At 33.4% G+C, this 12,502-nt stretch overlaps 1 long non-coding RNA gene across 1 annotated transcript; it reads right to left on the bottom strand.

The window, feature by feature from the left end:
- Positions 1-645: 645 nt before the first annotated feature.
- Positions 646-11,048, bottom strand: LOC137649660 (uncharacterized). Its single transcript, XR_011045806.1, has 4 exons — positions 10,839-11,048; positions 10,080-10,185; positions 2,308-3,766; positions 646-1,298 (listed from the first exon to the last, which is right to left on the bottom strand). It is a non-coding gene; the product is annotated as an uncharacterized lncRNA (long non-coding RNA).
- Positions 11,049-12,502: the final 1,454 nt, after the last annotated feature.

Raw genomic sequence — 12,502 nt, 5'->3', positions numbered from 1 at the left:
ACTATTTTTTTTTTTTTTTTTTTTTTTTTAGTGTGTACAGTACACTGAATTATTACATACCAAGGTAGATTTTTTTTTTACACGTTATAGATATTGTTGAAATCTAAAATAATTTACATCCTAATATATCTATGCAACTAGGACAGATGCCACTAGCTCGGAAAATAACCAGAAAATCATTAAGCTTCATAAATTCCAGAACGAAGCCTAGTCGATATTGATAAGATTTGGGAACAAAATTGCAGTTAAGAACACATAAGGTGAATAGCTATTATGGGCTTTGAAAATCCTATAACATAATATTGATGCACATCACAGAACAATATTGGGCAATGCCTATATGTTAATGTATGATATCCTGAGAATTAAATATATTTCAATAAGATTTAGATATGCTTACCTTCTATCTTAGCATCACAAAAAGAAATTATCGTTACTAGCCAAACTACAACCCAGGTTGGAAAGGCAGAATGCTACAAGCCCACGGCATCCAACAGGGAAAAAAATCCTATTGAGGAAACGTAATAAGAAACTAGAAAATAAACTATTTAAGTAATGAATAAACAAATGAGATTATATATGATCACTGACAGCATTAAAATAAATCAGTCTTATATAATCCATAGAACGAGACTTAAAAAAAAAATCTGTGGAACAGATTGACATAAGTTTGAACTTCGGCAGCTGGCAAGATCGTGCCATACACAATCTGATCACAACTGGAATAAAACTAATAGAATAAAGAGTAGCATTTGTGCCTCATGATGGAGAATTAACTGTATACTTAGTATTATGTAAATTATAGTAGTATCGAGGATTTAAATTCCAAGGATGATGTGAATTATGAAATATTGAGCAACATGCTTAAATAAATAACTGAACGACTGTGCTAGAAATTAAAATCCAGATTAGGACTATGGTACTTAGTAAACCAAGTTTTATTCAACAAATTAAGGCCATAAAGTCACCAGCTTAGAACCAGACAGCAGAAAAATATTCAAAAGAAGGTATTAGTGAACGATCTAATATTACTTTAGGATAGACTGTTAGACAAAAACCCATAGTCTTGATTAATAAATAAATTCCTTATGCAATTGAAGAAGAAAGAGTGCGTTTCTCTGTGTGAATGTTTGTTCAATATAATTCTTGAAGCATTACACCTTTTTATCCTCAAATCCAGGCCCTCAGATCCATGCCAAGTTGTATTTCGTGAAAGCTAAAAGGTGTTGAATCATCCATACTCTTAGGAGTCTAAACCTTTGGTTCTTTGCTTGATACTTCAAGGTGTAAACAATCACCTGCAAATGAATGTTGATCGATATAAAGGTAATTAATATACTAGGAACATGGTAAAGTACGTACCAGACTATTTCTGTCTACTACTGTCAATCCGTTGAACAGAGATTAGAAAGAAAATGAGCTTCTAAAGGTACACCATCTAATTATGATAAAACTATTGTAATCACATTGTGAAATATTGAGATAAGACTAAATAAAATACCAGGCTGTTAGGAATAAATGCATATGTGCTACTGAAATATGAATCAATTTGATTTGCAAATGAACAGAATTAATGAAGGAGTTGAAATCATGAATTTAGGCTAGTGGACTGGGGCTCGAGCACTGCCGTCTCTATACACTATATCGACAATGGCTGGAGTTGGGAGTTGGGCCCCATTCAAGTGTCAATGTGTAACAGAAGAGTGTCCCAAAATTTCATAATTAAGTAAAATCTAGATGTTGTACGTTAAGACAAGTGTTAAATACCTAGTAATGTAAGCATATATGCTCTATGCTAGGTTGAATTGAATACAAAATGTTTATGATCATGAAAATTCTTAAACAACATGCAAAAAGAGCTAAGGAAATGACTTCAGTTACTGAAAAAATCCTACATGGTATAAAAATTCTGATACAATGTTTTCTATAGGGTAACATTTAACTATTCACAACAAGGCAGTATTTCCAATAAGACAGAAAATTGAAAATTTGTACATGTTAAACAAGACTCTCAAAATCTTGATCTTCCTCGGTATATGAAATATTTCTGCAATAATAAATTCTGATAAATATCATATAAGTGAATTTACAATCAATAATAAAGTCCAGAATTTCAAATGTGATGCTGTAACTTGTGAAAAAAAAAATGTCAATGGAAATTCCAAGTAAGGGACACACTTAGTCCTTGACCTACTAAAAATCATACCTTTGAGTTTTGCCAAGTAGTTTCATACCCCATTATTTGCACAATTCACTAATATAGCTATATTTTTTTTCAATATATTCAGTCATCAATTAGGAACTTACTTTTTCAATGAATCACATAGTCACCCATTGGAAGAAAGTTCTCCTTCTTCTTTGTCTACATCTGTTCCTACTTCTTTGTGAAGTCGATGTTTTTGGTCACCTTTCTCCATTTACCTCTATCCCACACCTCATCACGGGTTAATCCCTTTGATCGAAGGTCATCCTTGATACAGTCCATCCACCTTCGCTTTGGTCTCCCTCTTCTTCTCGTTCCCTGTACCTCCATTTCCACCACTCTCCTCCCAATATACTGTTCATCTCTTCTCATGACATGACCATACCACCTCAGTCAACTTTCTTGGATCTTATCTGATAGTTTTCTAACTCCTGTGGTACCCCTAATTACCTCATTCCGTATCTATCTCTTCTTGTCACCCCACACATCCATCTCAACACTCTCTTCTCTGCCACATCCATCTTCTTCTCTTCTGTCTTCTTTATTGTCCACGTCTCCACTCCATACATCATTGCCGGTCTCACAACTGTCCTGTTAACTTTGCCTTTCAACTTGACTCCTATTTTCCTGTCGCATAGTACTCCACACACTTTTTTCCAATTCTCCCATCCTGCTTCTATTCTGTAGTTTATTTCTGCCCCCAGATAACCATCCTCTGCAATTATAGATCCTAAATACCCGAGATTTTCAACTCTTTTCAATCTCTCTCCTTGTAAACTAACTTCCCCATTCTCACCATTTTTTAATCTCAAATACTCTGTCTCTTTCCTGCTGATCTTCAACCCTCTATTTTCCATTTATCTTCTCCACTCCTCCAGTTTCTCTTTTACTACCCCTCGCCTAGTGCTACATAGTATAACATCATCAGCAAAAAGCATACACCAAGGAGACTTATCTCTAATACGTTGTGTTACTACATTCATGACCAGATCAAATAGGTTAGGGCTCAATGCAGACCCCTGATGTGGTCCCATATTTACTGGGAAACTTTCTGTTAGGCCTATACTAATCTTAACATTTGCTTTTGCCCTCTCATACATATCTTGGGTGATTCTTACGTATTTCTTAGGGACTCCCTTTTCTCTCATACATCTCCACAGCTCCTGACGTGGTACTCGATTGTATGCCTTCTCCATGTCAATAATGATCATATGTAATCCTTTCCGTTTCTCCCGATGTTTTTCTATCGTCGGCCTCAAAGCAAACATTGCTTCTACAGTCCCTCTTCCAGGCATGAATCCAAATTGTTCCTCACCAATTGTTGTTTAATCTCTGAGTCTCTTCTCAATGATCTTCTCCCACATTTTCATAGTATGGCTTATCAGCTTTATGCCTCTGTAGTTGCCACATTCCTGGATGTCTCCCCTCCCCTTATAGATGGGAATGACAAGGCTTCTTCTCTATTCCTCTGGCATCTTTTCCTGATTGAAGATCTTCTGCGTCATAGGTGGAAGCAAGTTGGAAAGAGGAAATACAGACTACAGAGAGTTCAAACGGTAGAGTCTGAAATGTAAGAAGAAAAAGCAATTGCTAACAGAAATTTTAAGTATAAGGAATTAATTTCGAAAGATTGGAATAAATTCATGTTGTGGATTGTAGGGTGAAAAAAAGGCATATCATTGGGATCCCACTACTAATCCAACCAGTCTCGGACAACTTTGTTGTTTAAATTAATGATTGTGTGTTTACAGGCTCGCCATTGATATCAAAAGCATCCTGAAAATAAAAAACAAGAATTTAGCTCTCCTTTATCATGATATGTCGACACGGAAAGTAGACGAGTATAACAGAAACTTTTAATAACAAGGCTTTCCAAGGTTTACAACAGGTTGTTATGAGATGTCGAACCAGACAACTTTCATTACCCTGTCAATTGAGAATGCCGGTATCCCCATGGGATCTGGATACAGCCTAGAATTCTGGAGCCTCAGGATGCTTTTAGTTATAAAAATCCCAATTCTATTAGATCCTCGTAGTTCTTTACTACTGAAATTGTCTAAGGTAACATACACTACTAAAAATACAAAACTACTAATTTTAAGATAAGATTCATAAACATTATTGAAACCTGAAATAATTTACGCCCTTAATATATCTATGCAACCAAGACGTCATTGTCTCTGAAAATGACCTAAAACTACAATAATTTTCACTAATTTCAGAATATTTAACTTCAATGAAACTCAAAATTTTCTGTGAACAAAATTTCAGTATGTATACATATTGCCAACTAAAAATTAGACATACCTCATCTCATCCTATAAGATTACGAAGAGAAGAAGAGAAAGTTACACACTTTGGCAAAGAAAAATATGATAAGGAAACTAACGATTTCCAAAGATTGTAATACCTATTGAATTTATAAAATACTATACTTTACATGATTGGGGGACTTTAGAGTTTATATGCTGTGGATCTGATAAAAATATAAAAACATCAGAATGATAAGATGCCCAGAATGTGGAGGATTAGCTTTTTAATATCCATATTCAAAGAATAACTATATACAAAATTTCAATAAATATAGTAAAATCAAACTCCTTCTACATACTGTGAAGCTTTGGGAAAGGATTATAGAGCATAGGATAAGGGAAGAGACCGAGATTGGAGAAGAACCATTTTGATTTATGCCCGGTAGAAGCAATGTTTGCACCAAAGCAGTTGATGGAAAAAATAAAGAAGGCCAAAAGAAATTACATATAGTATTTATTGACTCAGAGAAAGCTTATGATAAGAGTTCCACGGCAGGAGATATGGAGATGTCCGAGACAGAGGGGAACACCAAAGAACTATGTTAGATGGATCAGAAGTATGTATGAAGGAGCAGGAACACAAATAAGAATGAGTGTTGGTTTGACCGAGACGTTTGAAGTAGGGGTTGGGGTATATGTAGCAAAGGATGTAATTACTGAAAGAGTGAAGGAACAATTACCATGGACAATGCTGTTTGCAGATGATATAGTTCTATGCGATGAAACCAAAAAAGGATTGTTGGGTGAGATGGAGAGAGGAATTGGGGAGCAGAAGGCTAAAGATCAGTAGAACTAAAACAGAGTTTGTGTGTTAACCCCGTAGAATCAATCGGGTGACATACATTTGTTGGGAGAAATAATAAGAGTGACAGAAAAATTGAAGTGCTCATGGTCATATGTTGAGGAAACAACAGAGGCCCGAATGTTAGTAAACAGTAGAATTTAAGCAGGGTGGAATAAGTGGAAAAGAGGGTTAGGAGTATTGTGTGATCAAAGGATAAATATAAAGTTGAAGGAAAACTTACATAAAACTATAGCGAGACCTGTCATGACATATGGTGCAGAGACCTGGGCCATGAAAAGACCTTTAAGAAAATAGATATTGCAGAGATGAGAATGCAAAGATGGATGGCAGAGACCCAGAGACTGGATGGGGTTGGGAATGATTTGCTACGGTTAACAAATAAGGTTACAGAGGTGTCAAAGAAAATCCAAGAAATGAGACTCCACTGGTTTGAGCATGTAATGAGGAGAGATCAGGGGTATGTGTGGAGGAGGTTATTGGCGATGGATGTGCCAGGTAGGAAGAGGAGAGAGAGACCAAAAAGAAAGTGGATGGAGAGTGTAACAACAGATATGGAGGGGAAGGATCTCACATTGGAGGACATCGGAGATAGAAGAAATTGGAAAACTGCTTTCAAGAAATGCCGATCCTGCATAGTTGGAAAAGCTTAATACAAAAAAAAAAAAAGAACTGTAAATAGACATTACAGTACAAAATGGGCCAATACATATAAATATTAATTTGCAATATACCCCCTAAAAATAATTTTCAATAAAATTAAAATATATTTAACTTTTATCTTCAAATCATAAAAAATATAATTATCATTACTAGCCAAGCTGTAACCCTGGTAAGGAAGGCACAAGGCTACAAACTCAATATGCAAGGGATCCAACAGGGAAAGCAATCCGAATTAAGTGAATAAGGAATTGACAAATAAACTTTATATACGATTAATGAAAAAATTCTATGTACCTGTAGGTTTTAAGATCAGTGACAACGTTAAAATAGATCAGTCGCATATAACCTTTAGAACTAGACTTCTGTAAAACTTTTATTTTCCAAATTCTGAACATCGGAAGGTCAACCTACTGCACAACCACATTAGGAAGATTATGCCACATACAATATAGTCACTGTCTTATGGTGAAAAATTAACTTTATGCCTAGTATTGCGTACAGAATAGTAGAGTCTTGGAAGATTTTATTTCAAAGGATGATTTGAATTATGAAATATTGTGCAACATGCATAAATAGACAACTGAACGACTGTGCCAGTGATTAAAATTCAGATTAAGAACAGTGAATTTAGCAGATTGCAAGTTTTAATCCACAAAATAATGATAGTCACCAGCTAAAGACTAGACAGTAAAATAAATACTCAAAAGAAGGAAGATGTGAAAAGATTATATGAATTTTTAGGGTAGACTGACCGACAAAAATCAGATTTTATCAATAATCCAATTTTATGTGCAATTGAAAAAAAATGTACGCATCTCAATTTGCATTTTTGTTTAACAAAATACTTGAAGCATTCCCTATTTTTTCCTCAAGTCCACGCCAAGTGGCATTTAGTGAATTCAGATGTTGAACCATTCATACTCTATATAAGAGTCTAACCTTTGGTTCTTTGCTTAATACTTGTAAATAGCGGTATTTTACGTGGCCTGCAAATTGATGTTGACTGATATAGAGATAATGCAATAGGATCATGCTATCGTACGTATATAACAAACTACGAAATATTCCTTTTGGAATCTTGCGAAACAGAGATTAGAAAAAAAATATCTTCCGAAGTTACACCAACTCTACTATTTAATTGATTGAGATCACAATAATCTTTAATTTCATAAAGCTCAATATTCCACAGACTGTTAGAAATAATCGAATGCCTAGTGATGAATTTAATTATTGGAATTGTGGATGAATAGGATTAATGAGTGGATTAAATTTGTTTATTTAGGCTAGTCGACTGGCGCTCGAGCATTGTTATCCTATTATATGGATTCTGAATTTGGGACGCCAATGGCTGTAGTGGGCAATACAGACAAGCGCCTATGAGTAACAAGAGGAAAATCCAAAAATTACACAATTAAGTAAAATCTGGATGTAAGACCAAGTAGAATTTACCTATTACTGCAAATAAATGCTGTAGTACAGGAATATCTGAATACAAAGGTGGTTTATTATTATGAAAAATCATATAAAACATGTAAAAAGAGCGGAAGGGAAACCCGAATTTACTGAAAAATCATATATGCTATAAAAATGATGACACGAAGTTTCTAGAAGGTAACATTTAAATGGAACGCTTTTCATACCATGGGAGAATACTGGAATTTTTTACGTTAGACGGAACTCAAAATCTTAAAGCCTTCCTCAGTATATCGATGTTTGTGCAATAATGAAGAGAGAGCCAATAAGTTTCATAAAAGTGAATTCAAAATCTATATTATGTCTAGAATTTCATCTATGATTCTTTAACTTGTGGAAACTTTCCGAATTAAAATTCCAGGTAGGGATCACACTTTGTCGTTGGCGGGCTAAAAATCACACTTTACTCGAGTTTTATTAAAGTTACAATTTACTATTTAACTCCCCGTTATTTGTAAAATACACATAATTATTTTTTTAGGGGAAATATAGGAATTTAATTGATCAAAGAATTCCATTTTTACCCCTGGGAAGCAAGTTGGAAAGAAGAAATTCAATCTACAAAAAGTTTAAAACAGTAGAGTTTAAAATATAAGGTCAAAATAAAGAAACTTCAAACCTAGAGTTTTCACTAGAAGAAAATATTTGAAAAAGAATGGAATAAAGTCCTTATTCTTGATTCTAGGAAGATAATTAACACATAGTTAGTATCCAGCTAACAATCCCGCCAGCCTTATGCAACTTTGTTGTTCGAATTAATAATGAAGTGTTTACAGGATCAACGTTTATTTCAAACGCAGGATTCGTCGACAACAAAGTAACAAACTACTAAAAATATAAATAGGCCTATACTACATACCAAGACCGGTTTTAAAAGCACTCTTCATAGCTCAATGAAATCTAAAATTATTTAGACCCTCAATACATCTATGCAACCAAGATAGACTTCATTATCTCGGAAAAATGACCAGAATCTACATTAATCTTCACAAATTCCAGAATGTTTAAAATCATACTGAACATTTGTTCCCAGAAAATTTTAAATTTCATTTTGTACATATTCCCAACTAAAAAAAATATTAAGACATTCGTTGACCTATAAAAATATGAAGAGGATGAGAAAAAGTTACACTTTGGTAATGAAAACTGTAAAGAAACTTACGATTTCTAGTAATGAAAACTAATTAAGGAAACTTACGATTTCTCGTAATGAAAACCAAGTAAGGAAACTTACGATTTCTCGTAATGAAACTAAGTAAGGAAACTTACGATTTATAGTAATGAGAACTAAGCAAGGAAACTTACGATTTTTAATAATGAAAACTAAGCAAGGAATCTTACGATTTCTAATAATGAAAACTAGGCAAGGAATCTTACGATTTCTAATAATGAAAGCTAAGTAAGGAAACTTACGATTTCTAATAATGAAAACTAAGTAAGGAAACTTACGATTTCTAATAATGAAAACAAAGTAAAGAAACTTACGATTTATGATAATGAAAACTAAGTAAGGAAACATACGATTTCTAGTAATGAAAACTAAGTAAGGAAACATACGATTTCTAGTAATGAAAACTAAGTAAGGAAACATACGATTTCTAGTAATGAAAACTACTTACGATTTCTAGTAATGAAAACTAAGTAAGGAAACTTACGTTTTAATGGACACTAAGTAAGGAAACTTACGATTTAATGGAAACTAAGTAAGGAAACACGATTTCTAGTAATGAAAACTAAGTAAGGAAACTTACAATTTCTAGTAATGAAAACTAAGTAAGGAAACTTACGATTTCTAGTAATGAAAACTAAGTAAGGAAACTTACGATTTCTAGTAATGAAAACTAAGTAAGGAAACTTACGATTTCTAGTAATGAAAACTAAGTAAGGAAACTTACGATTTCTAGTAATGAAAACTAAGTAAGGAAACTTACGATTTCTAGTAATGAAAACTAAGTAAGGAAACTTACGATTTCTAGTAATGAAAACCAAGTACGGAAACTTACGATTTCTAGTAATGAAAACCAAGTACGGAAACTTACGATTTCTAGTAATGAAAACTAAGGAAACTTACAATTTATAGTAATGAAAACTAAGTAAGGAAACTTAAGATTCCTAGTAATGAAAAAAAAAGTACGGAAACTTACGATTTCTAGTAATGAAAACCAAGTACGGGAACTTAAGATTTCTAGTGATGAAAACTTAGTAAGGAAACTCAACGATTTCTGGCAAATGAAAAAAAGCAAGGAAACTCAACGATTTCTGGCAAATGAAAACAAGTAAGGAAACTCAATGATTTCTGGCAAATGAAAACAAGTAAGGAAACTCAACGATTTCTGGCAAATGAAAACAAGTAAGGAAACTTAACGATTTCGGAAACTTAACGATTTCTAGTAAGGAAACACCGATTTCTGGTAATGAAAAAAGCAAGGAAACTTAACGATTTCTGGTAATGAAAACAAAGTTAACTTACGATTTCTAAAGATCGTAATAGCTATTAAACCTATAAATACAGTAAATTCTACACTGTAGATACATATTACAGGGCACAATGGGTCAATACCTATAATATCAATGTGAAATTTACTCTCCTACACAATGATTTTCAATAAGATTCAATTATGCTTACCATTTGTCTTCGTATCATAAAACTTGTTATTATTACCAGCCAAGCTATAACCCTGGTTGTTGAGGCAGCATGCTACAAGCCCACGGGCACCAGCAGGGAAAACAGCCTAGTAAGGAAATGAAATAAGGAATTAGCGAATAACCATATAGAAGTAATGAATAAATAAATACAGTATAAATTCTACGATTAGCAACAACATTAGAATAGATCAGTCACATGAGATCTATAGAACGAGACTTTTTTTTTCTCTACAGTCTGAACTTCGGGAGGTCAACAGATTCTACAGCCAGATTAGGAAGACCATACCAAACACAATCTGGTCACAACTGGAATAAAACTTCAAGAATACAATGTAGTATTGTGCCTTATGATGGAGAATTAACTGTACACCTAGTATTCAGTACCAAGTAGTCTTCTAGGATTTTAATTATAGTGATAATCTGAATTATGAAATTGTGCTACAGGCATAGATAAATAACTGAAAGACTGTGCCCAAGACTAAAATCAAAATTAAGAATAAAGAAATCCATTAGATTAAGTTTTATCCAACAAACTAAGGTTAAAGTCACTAGCTGAAGACCAGACCAAGAAAATACTCAAAACAAGGTAACAGTGAAAGAATTAATATATTTCGTTGGGATAGACTGATCGATGAAAATCTCAGACTTGATCAATAATCCAATTTTTAATGCAATTGAAGAAGAAACAGTATGAGTCTCAATGTGCGCTTTTGGTTTAACAAAATTCTAAAATTATTACCAATTGTTGTGCTCAAATCCACGCCAAGTTCCATTCATTGAATTCTGAAGGTGTTGAATCATCCGCACTCCCTAAAGTCTAGACTTTTGGTACTTTGCTTAATAATTCTGACAAGAGGTAGTCTGCGTGGCCTGCAAATTGATGTTGAATGATATAAAGATTATATAATCTGATCATGCTAAAGTACGTAAGTAAAACTATGAGAGGAGACTTTTGTTAACTTCCTAAGCAAGATAAAAAATAATACGGGCTTCTAAAGCTACACCAACAACTTCCGAGATCACATTGTGCAATATTCGGCTTCACAAAGGAGAATACATTATGTTGGAAGTAATTATGCCCATTACTGAATTTATGAATAAATTTGATTTGCGAATTAATATGATAGAAGGATGAATTTAATTTATGGATTTAGGTTAGTTGACCGGAGCTGAGGTGGGCAATACATTAAAGCCTCTATATGCAACCGAGGAAAATCCCACAGTTGCTATACGAAGTAAAATATAGATGCTCTTTAGTAAGACTATAGCAAATAGTTGCTATAGTCTAGAAAGATCCGAATACATAAAATGTATAATTTGTAAAAATAACGAAAGGGTTGACAGAGGTTACTGAAAAATTTTTATATAGTATAAAAATTATGATACGATATTTCCTAGAGGGTAATATTTAATGGAATTCTATTCACAACATAGCAGAATAATGAAATTTCTTAAATTTCTACATGTTAAACGGAACTCTCAAATTCTTGAAACCTTCCTCGGTATCTCAATTCTTTGTGCATTAAACAAGAAAGATACAGTAGATTTCATGAAAGTAAATTTATAAACAATCTGGTCTAAAATTTCACATGCGATTATTTAACTCGGGGAAACCTGCCAATGAAAATCTCATGCAAGTATCACTTGTTCCTCCACCTATTGAAATCTTACGTTTGACTTTTGCTAAAGCACAATTGCATACTCCGTCATTTGCACAATCCAGTAATTATAGCGAGATTTCTTTCATGAAACTCAGACATACCTTGGGAACTTTTAACTTTTTCAAAGAATACCCTTTTCACTTTTTGGAAAATTTGGAAAGAGGAAATTCAGTCTACAAAAATGTTTACCCAATAGAGTGGATATGTAAGTTCAAAGGGAAATTTCTAACCCAATTTAGAATTTTCACTGGAGGAAAATAATTAAGAGAATAAAATAAAATCCATGGTCTTGATTCAAGTTAGAGAACCAGAGCCCATTGCTGGCACCATGCTATTAATCCCCACCAGTCTCGGGCAACTTTTTTTTTTTAAACTAATAATGGTGTATTTAAAGGCTTAAAATTAATTTCAAACGCATTCTGAAAATAAAAAGAAACTTGCGCCTTCATTATTACAAGATCTGTCGGCAGGAAAAGTATACGACTACGATAGAACCTTTTCGTTCTATGGCTTTAAGGTTTACAGCAAACTTACGATTAAAAAAAAAAAAAAAAAAGGAAGAAAAAAAAAAACACCCACGGTTATTAGTTATGACTATGTCCGATGGGAGCTGGAAACTGCTTAAAATTCTGGAGTTCAGGGAGTTTTTAATTGTAAAAAGCTTAATTCCCTTAGTTCCTCGTTATCTCATTATACTGTAACTTTATATTTTAATAAATACAAAAAATACAAATACTGCATA

This window comes from Palaemon carinicauda, chromosome 11, assembly GCF_036898095.1.
Source record: "Palaemon carinicauda isolate YSFRI2023 chromosome 11, ASM3689809v2, whole genome shotgun sequence".
Classification (NCBI taxonomy): Eukaryota; Metazoa; Arthropoda; class Malacostraca; order Decapoda; family Palaemonidae; genus Palaemon; species Palaemon carinicauda.
Note: the sequence above shows the minus strand (reverse complement) of the source record. Positions and strands in the feature narration are given on the sequence as shown.